This window comes from Podarcis bocagei (genome assembly GCF_964188305.1).
Source record: "Podarcis bocagei genome assembly, chromosome: 3".
Taxonomy (NCBI): Eukaryota; Metazoa; Chordata; class Lepidosauria; order Squamata; family Lacertidae; genus Podarcis; species Podarcis bocagei.
The window spans coordinates 2561707-2576936 of record NC_138127.1 but is presented as its reverse complement, the minus strand read 5'-3'; the positions used below and the strand labels follow the sequence as shown (position 1 = coordinate 2576936).

The 15230-nt window shown below is 45.5% G+C and overlaps 1 protein-coding gene across 1 annotated transcript in view; it reads right to left on the bottom strand.

The window, feature by feature from the left end:
• The window catches only part of VSNL1 (visinin like 1), a 110577-nt gene extending 96328 nt beyond the window's left edge, over positions 1-14249 (bottom strand). The window contains exon 1 of the mRNA XM_081189263.1: positions 13964-14249. The gene's annotated coding sequence lies outside the window, so the exon portion shown is untranslated. The remainder of the gene's footprint in view (positions 1-13963) is intronic.
• Positions 14250-15230: the final 981 nt, after the last annotated feature.

Genomic DNA, 15230 nt, shown 5'->3' with positions numbered 1-15230 from the left:
ACCTGAAGTGTATGTAACCTGAAGCGTATGTAACCCGAGGTACCACTGCAATTATTATGATGGTGAGAATAATGATGACGCCTCAGCACTGGGCTTCTCCCCAACAACTTTGGAACAATCATGTTATAGAGCATGCTGCGGAAACGATTGCCATATCCCAGCCCCTTGCACCCTCTCTCAAGCAGTTGTTTGTTCCAATGCCCGCAGGAAGGAAAACAAACACAGCAGCAATAGTAAGGTCCCCACATTTCCCAAAAGCTCTACATGGCCGGCAGGCAGCAAAATAAGAGGCATGCAATTCCTGAACTCATTGCTCCACCCCAAAGACACACATATTTTTAAAAACCTCTCAAGTGGCTGCCTGCTCCAAGTGTCCGGCAGGCAGCAAACCAATTACCCAGAGAAACAGGCAGGTGGATCCTGCAGATCTTTCCAATATTGTATTTCCACACAGGAAATGGATTAAACTGTTGAATTTCTGCCTGCCTCACAGCTATCAAAGAGACAACAACCCTGTTCTCCCCCAATGCCAACCCTAAACCAAAGACTATGCTGCCATTCTGTGCCCACTTACCAGGCAGTAAAGCCTATTAAACACAAATAGATTTACTACTGAATAGACATTTATACTACTGTACTGTAAATTAACTATATAGTGGATTATTAGCGAGCGCTTGGTTTTTAGCTCCAGTACTGCAGGAGACATACTTAAGCATCTTTGCAAAGTTTTCACATTCTGCACTAACCATTTGGAGAAGGGATTTTTGCAGAAAATAACTTCTAATGACTACTTGACATCAGATGAATCCACCACAGGAAAAAATAGAATCCTAGTTGCTAGCGAAAAAGGAAATGCAGACTACAGTAATTCCAAGGACTAAAAAATGAAACGAAAGGGAAGGGGAAACAACAGCTCTTCAGGAACCCAGGATATGCAACAATTATCTGCAGATTCACAACTCTCAACAAAACATATATGCATACAAAACTTTTTGCCAACCTTGATAACAAACATATCCTTACGTTACAGTGTATAATGAATGTTAACTTGCTGCCGCTGCAGGGTGTCTAAGTATTTTATGGTTGTATTTGCTGATTCATTTGCGTTTTATATTTCTGTTTTATGGTTACTGTATATTAATAAAAGAGCATTCCAGTGATGACAAGCAGATCAGTAAGTGAGGAACATGGGAAAACAGGTGGGGCAGGGAGTGCAATTGTGCAATGTCACAATTTTTTTTTTGCTCAGCAGGAAGGAAATCTCATTTATTTCAAGCAAGCTGCTTCGGAATAAAACATACCAAAGCAAGCTGTTCTGTAAAGGGATTGAATGAAATAATGTGGGCACAAATAACGTGCTCAATCAAACATACCCCAGCCTTCTCCTCCATCCAGCTTCTTCCGCTGCTATGGGAAAGCTCTCCTCCCAAATGGAAGTGATCAGCCTCCCTCAGCTGCCTCTGAGTTTTGTGCTCTTAACTTTCTGCAGAAATGTCCAATAGATTTGATGTACAGTGGTACCTCGGGTTACAAACGCTTCGGGTTACAAACTCCGCTAACCTGGAAGTAGTACCTCAGGCTGAGAACTTTGTCCCAGGATGAGAACGGAAATCGTGCAGCGGCAGCAGGAGACCCCATTAGCAAAAGCACGTCTCAGGTTAAGAACAGTTTTGGGTTAAGAATGGACTTCCGGAACGAATTGAGTTCGTAACCCAAGGTACCACTATGTACCACTGGCACATTTTGTTGCATAACTTTTCCTTTAAAAAAAAAAGTTTTCTTATTTGGTTTTACAAGTTCATTCACAGAAATAATATTCTTGCAAATATTAGAATTTTACACAAGATTCTTTCGAATCCTAGGACTCCCCTCCTCCCCTCCGTAGGTTCTTTAAGTAACTTTTTCAACTGCATATTATAAGTCCATCTAGTTTACAGTCCTCCATTATATCCAAAGTATATGTACCATTGCAAGAGTTATTTAAAGCATGCCAAAGTATTCAAGTGGTTACAGTGGTCTTTCAAATACAATCTATACAGTGGTACCTTGGGTTACAGAAGCTTCAGGTTACAGACGCTTCAGGTTACAGACTCCACTAACCCAGAAATATTACCTCAGGTTAAGAACTTTGCTTTAGGATGAGAACAGAAATCGTGCAGTGGCGGCACAGCGGCAGCGGGAGGCCCCATTAGCTAAAATGGTACCTCAGTTTAAGAACAGTTTCAGGTTAAGAACGGACCTCCAGAACAAATTAAGTTCTTAACCGGAGGTACCACTGTATTTGTCCCATTCTCTGTTGAAGTTTTGATCCTCCTGATTTTTTTATTTTCCCGGTTAATCTTGCCATCTCTGCACACAGTCATACCTCATGTTACGTCCCCTTCATCTTACGTTCTTTCAGGTTACATCCCGCAGCGACCCAAAAGTGCCGGAAAGGGTTACTTCCGGGTTTCCCCACTCGCGCATGCGCAGATGTGCAAAACGACGTCACACGCATGTGCAGAAGTGGCGAATTGCAACCCACATGTGCGCAGACGCACCACTGCAGGTTGCATTCTTTTCATGTTGCAAACAGGCCTCCGGAACAGATCCCGTTCGCAATCAGAGGTACCACTGTAGTCCAATAATTTCATCTGCCAGTCCGTCCTAGTAGGCATCTTTCCAGCTCTGGGCAAGCAACATCCTTACATTTTGTTGCATAACTTTTCTTTCTAGGAGAGCAAGACACTTACTTCCAAAAATAAAAAAATGAAAGCTCAGTCTGGAGCTTGTGCACCTGCCAGGTTGGCAAACCCCACACTAGGGCTTCGGCCTTTCCAGACCTATCTGGATATGATGGGAACCCAGCCATTGGACATCTGAGTACAAACAAGTGCTCTACCTTGAGCTTTCGTTCTTCTATATCAGCCTGCCCCAATCTGGTACCCTCCCTAGGTTTCAGACTACAGTGCCCATCAGTCCTCGCCAGCATGGCCAATGCTCAAGGATGATGAAAGCTGTAGACCAATATATCTGATGGGAGGCAGTTTGAGTAATACTGTTCTTTGTCCTTATCTATTCAGATCCTAAGGTTATTTTCCACCAACAGATCTGAAGTGTACAGAAGTGCTCTTGACAGGAGATTCATTTGATCCGTGATGCCTAAATTCATTTCTTAATAGGGCCAGTTTTCCCAGTTACATCGGCAACAAAATACATTTCATTACAAATATAATTGTGCCTCCTACCTCCGGTATCAATTAAATGACTGCCTTATTGTAAGAGGTAATTCTTATTGTTGTTCTTAATTGCAAAATATAACTTGTAATACTATGTGTGGTGAGATCAAGTAGACACAGAGTTACCTCACATTTAGCCAATATAGTCTACTTGAGTGTAGACAGTTTTTAAGAGTCAGGCAGAGGCCATTATTTTCAAGAAAAGCTCGACAGATTGCAAGCAACCCATATTCTTAATTATGAGCTTTTATGAACGAGATGTTCTTGTTTTAAATTAATTTGGCCTGGATAAAAATGTTCCTCAAATGAAAAGATATTCTCTCGGTCCTATTACTCAGAGGAAATAGCCTTTCAGGTATAACATTTAATATAGAGCTTTTTGTTTCTTTTTCCAGGAAATGTTTTGCTACGGCATCGCTGTAAGACGTCTTCGCTGCCAATGACATGCTGCCGTGGAAAAAATTATGTTGCAAAATATTGGAAACTGAGATATAGATCCTTAACAGGAATTCTGCTTAAGAACTATTTGCTTAAGTTTAATTAAAACAGCACTTTGGGGGCAGCTCCACGATCGTTAATGAAACAGAAGTTAAGTACATTTTTATCAGAAAGGATAATCAAGCGCTGGAACAAATTACTGAGGAACGTCACTCGGGAGAAAGGACACTGAGGAAATCGTGTATATTAAGGGTAAGTTTACTATTATATTTTTAAATGACCTGCTATAACAAGCCATTGAGGACCACAGCCAAAAATGTTGTGACACTGCACTTAAAAGACTACAGCAGGGAGGCTGGGGTGTCATAAAGAAATGCAGAACGGTGAAGATGAATTTATTATAATTATTTTAATTAAATAGAATTTTTAAAACTTAAAAAGCGGGGGGGGGGGGGTGAACATTTGTTTGTTGTTATCCTGAGTGCCAACCCTCTGGAAACCTGGAATAGGTTTGCTTCTCACCAATGCAATTGGGAAGACTATTACATACAGATTTTCTCTCCTATCTCTTCTCAGGGCTTAGCATCCTCAGGGTTGTGGGTTTGAGCCCAGCACTGTGATTCTATCGTTGATCTTCCCTCCTGAGTCGAGCATGACAACGTGCTCCATGCTTTCAGGAGTGCCACCTTTGCTTTCCCCACCCTACTTTTGATTTTTCATGATTTATTCTCCCCTCCATGGGTAGATGAAGACCTGTTGAAGGAGGAGGGGTGAGAGCTCAAGGGGATCAGCTCTCCTCCTCCTCCTCCTTCCTGGCATCCTGCCATTGTACCACTTCCCAGCCCAGCTTGAACCATGGATGCTTTTCCTGAAGCCCAACACCAACACCCCTGCTGCCGCCATCATGGGTCTGTGGCAAGTAGGGTGAGGTGCGGTGGAGGCCCAAAGTCTGTCTTAGCCAGGCAATCCACCCCAGGGCAACTGGATACATCCTGGAGGGACGCATAGGCATGGTTTCCCCCCACATTCCCAGTTTACCAGAACCTCCAGAAGTGCTGGAGATGTTGGATCTGTGTCTGGGCTGCTGCTAAATTCAAAGATAGGGTTGCTATACAGTGGTACCTCGGGTTAAGTACTTAATTCGTTCTGGAGGTCCGTTCTTAACCTGAAACTGTTCTTAACCTGAAGCACCACTTTAGCTAAAGGGGCCTCCCGCTGCTGCCATGCTGCCATGTTCTCATCCTGAAGCAAAGTTCTTAACCCGAGGTACTATTTCTGGGTTAGCGGAGTCTGTAACCTGAAGCGTCTGTAACCTGAGGTACCACTGTATTTTAAAACCCCAAAAGTTGTTGAGTGTTTTTTTTTTTTCTTTTTTAGGAAGACCCCTAAGTTTTTTTGGGTTTTTTACGAAAACGCCAAAAAGAATTTGATTGACAACGCACCACCTTTCAGAAATCTTCCCCAGCCCCGGGACTTCAATACCAGCTTTGAAATCTGGTAATGTCCAGAAAAATCCAGACGCAGGACAAGGGATTCCCAGGCAGCTGGGGTTCCCATGGATTCCTCTGATGAGTCTGGAGAAAGCTCCATCTCCCAGTAAACGAACTCTCCTTCTGAGAAGGGAAACCCCTTCTTCGGTTTTCCAGCCCTTCCCTCCCAAGTCCAGAAGTCTCTGAAAGGCAGTGGGCCCGGAAAGAGGTCTAGAAAAATAGATCCAAGAGGAGGGAGGGAATGGAAACCTGCTATGGAGAGCTGGATAAAAGGGGGTTTCAAGAAACAAAGACGAAAGAAGAAACAAAGGGGAGGATCGCTTCCAATATAATGTTCCCACCTTTTCCCTTTGCCATGCCTAGAGCAGGCAAGAAACGTCCTACCGGTGGCGAAACAGGAAATGGAAATGGAGCCAAGGGGGGTTGTCCCTCCCCTGAAGTATCCCCCAAAAGTTTTTTTAACTTCCTGACAGTGGTGAGATGGGCGGAGAGAACCCACATCAAGGATCCCAATTCTCTCTGAGGGCTGAGGCTCTGCAAGGGAATAGGGAGGGTTGCCATATTTCAAAGAGTTGAGCTTTTTGGGGGGTGTTTCTGAGCTATTTTGGGGGGTGGGGAGTGAAAGTCGCCGAAACGTACACTCCCGACATGGGTTGGTTACCATACAACTGGATTTTCCCAATCATTTCAGCTACTTCCACCCAGATACTGTTTCTGACTGCGGTATTCCAGTTACCGCATTTTTTGCTCGATAAGACTCACTTTTTCCCTCCTAAAAAGTAAGGGGAAATGTGTGTGCGTCTTATGGAGCGAATGCCGGCTGCGCAGCTATCCCAGAAGCCAGAACAGGAAGAGGGATTGCTGCTTTCACTGTGCAGCGATCCCTCTTGTTGTTCTGGCTTCTGAGATTCAGAATATTTTTTTTCTTGTTTTCCTCCTCCAAAAACTAGGTGCGTCTTGTGGTCTGGTGCATTTTATAGAGCAAAAAATATGGTATGTCCGGGATCAGGTCTATGCCTGGGAAATTCCGGAAGTATTGCAACCCTAGAACAGGGGTCTCCTAATGACTCTCAGTTTGCTCCCAGGATTCTTTGGGAGAAGCCATAACTGTTGAAAGCAGGGGTAGGCAACCTAAGGTCCATGCAGCCCAGTTGCCTTCTAAATCCGGCCCACGGATGGTCTGGGAATCTGCGTGTTTTTGCATGAGTAGAATGTGTCCTTTTATTGAAAATGCATCTCCGGGTTATTTGTGGGGCATAGGTATTCGTTCTCCCCCCCCCCAAAAAAAAAATATAGTCCAGCCCACCACATGGTCTGAGGGACGGTGGACCGGCCCCCTGCTGAAAAAGGTTGCTTACCCCTGGTTTAAAGGGATTATGATTCAGTTCTGATCATAGTGGAATTTAGTGGGGGAAAGGCCTAGGTCTGCAGTCTATAATTATGGTATGAACGGGCCATGTTTGTAATGTTCCAGGGACATTTGTTGAAGGGACATATCTCTGTGAACCAACCTGAGACCTCCAGGTATAGGGCAGTATATAAATTCAATAAATAATAATAATAATAATAATAATAATAATAATAATAATAATAATAATAATAAATAAATAATAATAATAATAATAATAATAATAATAATAATAGTGTTATATTACAGGCAAACTGAGCCATTCAGAAGCAGAAAACAATGGTACATTTTTTTCCTGTGCTGCATTACTTTATGCTGCAGGCACCAGAAAGCTTGGCTACATTTGCAGCATACATTTAAAGCAGTATCCTATCGCAGTGTTTCCCAACCGGTGTTCCGCGGCACACTAGTGTGCCGCGAGATGTTGCCTGGTGTGCCGTGGGAGGGAGGCGGGCGAGTCGGGCGGCGAGAGGCGGGGCGGCGGCGGCGAGGAGAGGCCGCCCAGTGCGGGGCTCTCGCCGTCTGCCTGCCTGGCTGCCTGCGTGGCGCTGACGTCACGGGGCTGTAACGTGCCCCACATAGGCACACGCGGGGCGGCGAGCGAGCTCCCTCCCACATCCCATCGCCGCTCGCTTCGGCCGGCCTACTGGGCTGTCGCAGGCGGAAGGCCTGCGCATGCGCGAGGTTTTCGCGCCTTCGGGATTCCCTTCACGCCTTCCTCCTCCCGGGTCCTTGAGAGCGCGGGAAGCGGCAGCGCGAGACCGGCGTTGAGCCTGGTAGGTATTGCGCTTGCCAAGGCAGTCATTTGGGAAATGAAAACTTGCAAAGCAAGCAACCAGTTCAATCTGAAGTACGTGTATGCTTAATATCCTGTATCTGAAACCTGTTCTGCCCCCTCCCCCACACTTGGTGCCATTTTCATCTACACATGCAGCAGAGTAAGTTGACCCAGAATAGTACCAATTCAGATGGCAGATGGGAGAATGACAGTGCTGAATGCTTTCCCATGTAGAACAGTCCCTGCAAATAAAAACCTAGCATATTTGGAAGAGGGATGCTAGCCTAACCATTACCTTCTATGCTGTTACTATTTTTTTATATTTTTTTTACATAAGTAAAAAGTGACCTTTCCCCTTCTGGCATGGTGGTGTGCCTCGAGATTTTTTTCATGAAACAAGTGTGCCTTTGCCCAAAAAAGGTTGGGAAACACTGTCCTATCGCTTTAAGCAGTTGTGGCTTCCCTCAGAGAATTCTGGGAGCTGTAGTTTGTTAAGGATGCTGAGAGTTGTTGAAGACCCTCACAGGGCTACAGTTCTCATAGTCTCAAATGGTGCTAAGCGGGACAAGTCTTACCAAATGGTTCTGTTGCACAACAGTGCAGCCTCTGAAGCTAAGCCAAAACCCTCCCTTCATGTGTCCAGTGAGGTCTGGTTTAGTATTTGGAGGAGAGTACTAATAAGCAGCAGAACTGGAGAGTCTTCTGCCTGGAGTTGCATATTGAGCGCACAACACACCTTAGCTCACTGAATGATTCATAAGCATTCCTGGTTTATTACGACTCCTTGAGGCTTTTTATTATATTAGCTGCAACAATAACAGTGACCGGCACCGTGATGCCCTTAGGAGTCCAAGAAGAAGCTCATGTTCTGCCATCACAAGACATTTAATTGCAGGACTCTTGATAGGACCGCTGATCAGTCGTGTCATGGTAAAATAGCTATCTTGACATGGAGGGCTTCAGTTATTTCAATTAATTTATATAGTACCACCCAGGTATATGGCCTTTTCCTGAATAACACAAGCATAAACCACAGGTCTCTGCCGCAATGAACCTACAATTTAAATTTAGACACACACAAATAAAATAAAATAAAATAAAATAAAATGGGAAAGAGAAGGAGCAGTTCCATACATAAATGGGTGGTGTGGGAGAGGGAGTTTAGGGATGAGAAAAGCAACTGTGGCAAAGCTTCACAGGGGCCCATTGCCAGAAAAACTGCAAACGCTTGTCAAAAAAAGGTAAGAGTGCTGGACAGACTGGGAAAAGGAACAAAGTAGGTTGAAAAAGAGGGTCCTGTGGAAAAGATGGGTGATAAGCGTCATGGGACTGAGGGGAAGGAGCAGCTAATAAAGTGAAGAGGGGCTGTTGTGTGACATTGGCCAGCTTTAGCCACCATGATCCGGAAAGCCAAGGATGCAATGAGTTTGGGGGAGGGGATACAATTCTGTATTTCAGGCTTCCATCACCATCAAGGTGATGTGGAGGGTGTGTGTGTGTGTCAATAATAAGAAAAAGAATTCATTGCAACGGTCCCAAACTGCCCAACCTACAAGAAACAATTGGAAAACGGGGATAATAAGGTTGCCCGGTCAGGAAGGCAAACTACAAGGATAAAATGATTCTAAAACGAAGACTGGTACTGCGAACACTGCTTCATGTGTCTAAACCCACATGTCATTTATGTACAAGAGGTGGCACAAGTAACCGTGGGCCAAATAAGCTTCCGTGAGACAATGCAGCATGATTTCTGTAGGTTTATATTAACGGACATCTCTGACATTTACCTCAGCAGCAATGAGATTACACAACACTTCAGAGCAGAGGAAAAGCCGAGCGCCCTGAAAAATTTGTGGCGGAGTTTATGTCTTGTGTATTAGAAAACTTCCTAACTCCTTTTTTTTAAAAAAAGCCAAAAGCAACGTGGCACTGAGCTGTCCAAATGTTTTGAAGTTTCCTCAGCCATTTGATGTCTCGTAAAGGTCCCCAACGCAGCCCCCACAGACGTATCACTGCTGCACACAGCCCTGTCAAATAGTTGCCAGTGGTTTCAATGAATAGAGCTTAAAAACACACACACAATGTAATTCATAATCACATATTCTTAAGAGGTCAATGTGTACAATCCATCTCTAGAATGGCATATTTTGTAAATCGAACAGTAAAAGACCCTGCAGTCTACATATATCCCTCAGGAAGCCCTCCCCCCCCCCAAAAAAAAAGTCATTTTCACAAACTATTGCCACATTTACTCAAACCAGCCAGGGAGGCCTTATTCTGAAAATGGTTGAATTTATTAAAGTGATGTTTTGCTCTCCCTCTTTTTCTCTCACTAGTGACTTGCAATATTTCAGGATCGCTTCCTAGATCTGAGGGTATCCAGTGAAATCTTATCCCATTAGGGTAACTAATAAATGATTTCTTGGTTAATGCCTTTTCTTCCTCAGTTGAACAGACACTGCGGAGTTCACTTCATCTTTGCAAGCGCAAAGGAGCCGTGCCCATATTAAGACCGTAAAGACGGTTATGTAACTCTAAAGTTAGCTACAGATGAAAAACGACTGTGCTACAAACCACAGCAATTTTGGTCACGATTCATTTTATACCGACGCAGTCCAGCTTCTTGTCTTTTAGATTGCCTTCTGTCGTTAAGGCTTCATAATAGTGCTGCTTTAAGACGCCGGGGCTGTTTTCACTTATAGTTCCTTTGTATAAAGGACAGGCGTTTGGGGTCTCTTAAATCTCAAAAGACTATAGTGAAGAATTTGATGCTACCCCATCTGAAAATTGCATGCTGCTTTGGCTCAATATATCCTCTAGAAAAGTGCCTCATCATCCAAACACCTTATCTGAAAGCTTCCCTAAATGTTTCTCCCTCTGAACTGGAAATGAGGGGGGGACGACTATCAGAGAATACTACTAAAAATGGATAGGAGAGAGGGGTTAAATATTGCAACTCTTTCATTGCATCCTCATGCAAAGCAACGCTTGGCAAGTTTGCTGTGTGAAGACGGGTTAATTCAGATAACAGCGTATGCCCAACATACTGGAGCATCACAAAAGGGAAATTACTTTGTCGGGTGGGAGGGAGGGAATGCTGCAGAGTGAGTCAATCCCTGGTGCAGCAACAGCAGCAGCAGCAGCAGAAACACCACTGAAAGGCAGCCTGGTGTGTTCACACACCATTGCTCTGCAGTGGCTGCCAAAAGAACAGAGCAGTCCCTGCTGCTGCCCGTACTGCTGCTGCTGCGGTGGCTGCAGGAGACGACTTTGGTACTTCCAAACTAAAAAGGGCTGTCACAACTCCTTGCGGATGCTGCAAAAAAATCACTCTGTGCCATGCCTATGCAAGCCCTGTATTGGTTTCATCTCAAAGCGACGCAAGCTGCAGACATTTCCACACCTGAAAAAGTAAAAAAAAAAGACACTTCCTAGCCACGCCCTCGACATTCTAGCCTGGAACTCGTTTTTGGTTTGCTTTGACTATATGAAAGGGACGGACTGCAAGCAACCCTATTCAAAGCACCAGCCTCCCATTGCTTCACGGTGAGGGGTGGGCTGTGTCTCTGTGGGATGAACTGCATGCCATGTAAATGCTGCTCTCTCCCTTTCCCCCAAATCTGTTATCTGATGGGAACAACTCCAACAGAGGGATTGACGACTTGATAGCGATGCTCTTAAGAGAAGGCAAAGCAGCAGATAAAAGCAAGGTCAATGAGGTCGACTGGGAAGAAAGTATTCTAGTTGACTGGGTGCGCAGAAGCTTGATGTGATCTAATTTTAAAAGGCACATTTAATAGCAATTATTGCTGCTTTGGTAGTTTCATATCCAAATTCTTTGCAGCCACCAAAAATTGTTGTGCTCACCAGCCCCACAACCTGCCTGCCCATCTTCTTGTTCCCATCACTTTATCTCCAGGAGGAGTCCTTCCTACAGCTCCCTTATTGCAGTTATGTAAGGTTAGCATTGTGCATTCCCTGCCAGTTTCTGTTCCTCAGACCTGCTCCTTAGGGTGGGATGTCCTGGGATTAAAAGACCATTAATTAAAAGGAGTTCACAGGCTATAAAGAGATTTAGCAGCATGCTTTTGTAGAATGAGAATGTGCACCACGTCACAAACAAACATGGAGGGAGAAACACAATGGGTATAAGATTGTGGAGGGGGGGGGAATAGGATAGGACTGAGTTCTGTTAGCTGATTCATGTTTGCTAGCAAAAGAAAAAAGGAATTGAGGAAGTTGGTGGGAGCAGGGGACCTCACAGCCAAGGTGTTTCAGGTCAGCTTGCACAAAGAAAGTCTTGACGTAGTAAAAAAGTGAAAAAGCAGGATATTTTTTCTGTCCATACAAGAAAACTGCAAAGGGACCTAGCATTCATCAAGGAAAAAAAGGGGGGATTGTAGGTTTTTTTGTTTTAATACAGTAGTATGAGCAAAGAGCAAACTTTAAGAACAGCTAGGTATGCGCATGCAGATGGTGCTCAAGGTTGACGCAGGGTTAAAAAGAAACACTATGCAAGGAGAAATATAGGCTATAGAATCTGGCCAGTGTAAACAGCCAAAGCCAAAATGTATACTTCAGAAAGGGATACAAAGGAAGCATGGAAGAGTGTGTATACATTTTTGTTTGTTTTGTTTTTGGATAGGGAGAACTAGCCTCATTTGGGAGCGACAGCTAAGGGCTTGCTTTTACTCAATCCACTGACTGAATTCGAATCCCTCTGCCAATGGGTCTTCCCACAAACATCACACCATATCCTACTGTCAGGAAGTGTGTGGGCTTTCCCGAAGCGACACCTTCTCCCCGCCCCACCTATCTTTAACCCTACAGATATGGGTCAAATAGATTCCTAGACGCAGCCTTTGGTTTCGGATGTTCCGGGCCAAACATCACATGCGGCGACCTCAGCGCTGCCTCAGATTGTTCTTGCTCGAGCCAAACTCGCTAAAAAGAAATGCCTTGCAGTGGAGACAATCCCTAAGGAAAACGTGCATCTTAGCAGGGGTGCAGCCACACTGCACTATATATATCCATGTATTTTTATTTTTTAAAGACTCTTTACTGCTTCTTTCCTCAACAAGCACTCCCATGTTAACAGCACTGCCTCAAGGAGCTAGGCACTGGAGTCAAGCAAGCCAGAAAACAGATCCCTTGAAGGAAATTCCAAGGGAAGCCACAAGATTCCAAGGAGAGAACACCCGCAGTCTCCATCAGGTGTAACACTGCAGTGAGCTGGGCTGTGTGTGTGTGTGTGCTTCAGATCTGCCTCAACCTGCTTCTCCCTGTTGTTTTGATTCCCTCCTCTCTCAAAACCAGCCTCACTTCCCCTCCCAAAGCCCCTTCCCTCTCCTGTCTCCCATATGGCGCTTCATGAAGATCTCCCTTCCCACCCCCACCCCCTCTGTCTCCAACACCCACCAAGCAGTTGCAGCACTGGTGAAGGGCTTCCCGTCTCTCACACCTCTGTTCACGCACAAACAAGCGCACGGTCTCTCGCACACATTGAATATATAGATCTACAATGCCAGCCTCGGTTCCTTAAAATATGCTGCACGTGCAGCAGTCGCGTGCCGCTAGGAAGAGGCGATCGATCACTTCAAAGCAAGAACGCCAAGGAAGCAACCTCACTAAACAGTGTGTGTGTGTGTGTGTGTTTAAACAAATAATCACAACGAGTTGGATGACCTTGCGGAGAATGATCTTTTCATGCAAACTCTTTCTACTGGAAAACAACACAGCATTGGCATTTTCTTTGGATGCTTCTCAGGGGGAAAAGTGCCTGGAAATGTCAGAGGCTTTCATCTGACATCAGTTCCTTTTTTTAAAAAATATATATATATGCAAATTATTAACCTGCACTATTTTGATGTCTTTCTTCAGGGGTGTGGGGTGTGTGTGGGTTTTTTTGGTTGGTGTTTCGAAATGCCAGATCATTTGGGTGGTACATCTTAAAACAAGCTCAGGGCGATTTGTTATGGGTACCTGCCCCCCCCCCCCACCTCTCAATTTGACACACACACACACAAGAAAACTCCAAACCACCCAAAAACACAGCACACAAAAGGGGGGGACTTTACAAAGATTATTTCTAAGCACTCCACGAAAAAGGAGTGGGGGCGGCGGAGAGGTAACCGAAACACGCTGCTTTAAGCTTCTAAGTACCAACATATGGCACACAAGCCCAGTATCTAGATACGTGTCTCAATCTCTCCCTTCTCATCCAAATGCCTCTGACCATTGGGGGGCGGCGGAAGCCAGAAATAAAGAAGACGAGGAAGGGACCGACAGCTTTGACATCCATTCGACAGTCTCCTTTCACACCCCGGGGTTGCATCGATGCGAGTCTAAACAACTTTGCCAGATCTGCATCTTCTTCCTAGAGATCGGTGTCTACGTGGGGGTCTAAGCTCCTATTTATATGGATTTACAAGCCACTGGCAATTACCTCCCGCCTGTTTTCTATTTCTTCCTCTCTCCCTCCCGCGCACTCTTCGCAAGAACAAAACCAAACACAAAAAAGCAAACCTCAAAACTCCCTTTTGGGTCACCGTTTCCAAGCTGCCTGCCGCCCAAGCCAACAATGTGATGCGCAAAGGAAAAGCCTAAATATTTGAGTACCTGGACCACTTACAGTTTGCGATGTCCTCTGAAGATCGAGACGGAACGGTGCAGGGTTCTTTAAAAATAATTTAAAAATGCTAATAATTAAAGTCTGCTTGAGGGTCTCAAGGAAGGAACCGATCCGTGCTTTTGCCTCTCCGGTTTAAAATCCCGTTTCGGATCGCTTCCGCGAAGCCGGTAGGTTAGCAGCTGCAACACGTTCCTGCGCTTTTTGCTCTGCACTGCAGATCAGCAAATCCCGGAGAAATTCAAGGTTCCCTTGGCTGGAGGGAGCCGCCGTGCGCAGGCGCTCGCCGGCAAAGCCACTTCTGGCCTGCCCAGGAGGTGGGGTTGCGGGCTTCACGCCCACCCCCACGTGAGCGGGGGCTGGTTTCAGCCCCTGCGAGAGCAGGGGAATCCCGGCGTATCTGCCCTATTTAGAGGGCTCTAAATATTTTCACTGGCTAGCCCCCACGTTTGTTTCCCGCATATCAGCTGTTCCTGTTTGTCGGAGATCTTATCTGCGTTGCCTGGAGCCTTCCTGCCTTGCTTCCTTGTTGCCTTTGTTCTTGAGCTGCAGGGTACCTCGTGGAATATGCTGTAGAAAAAGCTCCCTTTCTTTTACAGAGAATTTCCAGCATTCGCTGCTGGTGTTGCTTGATTTCTAAACTGCTTGATGTTCAGGAGTAGTTTTGGAGCTGAAACCAATTTGGGGCTTTTCTCCTTCTGGGGCTTTCCCCCTTTGCGCTCCCTTCCAGCTGCTGCAGTTTAACACCGGAGCTGTAATGGAGCTAAAATCACTGTGTGTGTGTGTTTGTGTGCTTTCCTTCCAGCATCTCTTTCAGGTCTACAGTTTTACAGGGAGCTCTGTGTGTTTCGGTGCAAGTTCCCTGCCCTCAGGAGCTTCTCCTGCCTGCTGCTGCATGCCCCCTTCAGAGGAATTTATTCAGCTTTGTGGAGCTTTGTCTGCTGATCCGTTGCTTGCCCTGTGCCCTCGGCTGCTGACTGCCTGTTCTGCAAGGAGCTCAAGGAAGAACGTTTGGCTCCTCGGACGCAGCGCACCCATCCAATCAGGTTTTGCTGTTGGGGCTTCAGGTTTTAGCTAGGGGTTTGTGCAGGGGAGCGTGGTGCAATTAGGCGGAGCGGCAGCTGCGGGAGGAGAGCGGGCTGCGCTTTGTGCCGGCTGTGTTTCATTTTCTTGCCGGGGTGAGGGGCAGAATTTCTTGTTAAATAATCATTTCAGCAGCATTCTCGAGGGGGTGAGCGGCTTCCACAGAGCATCGCTTCCTCTACAGGCT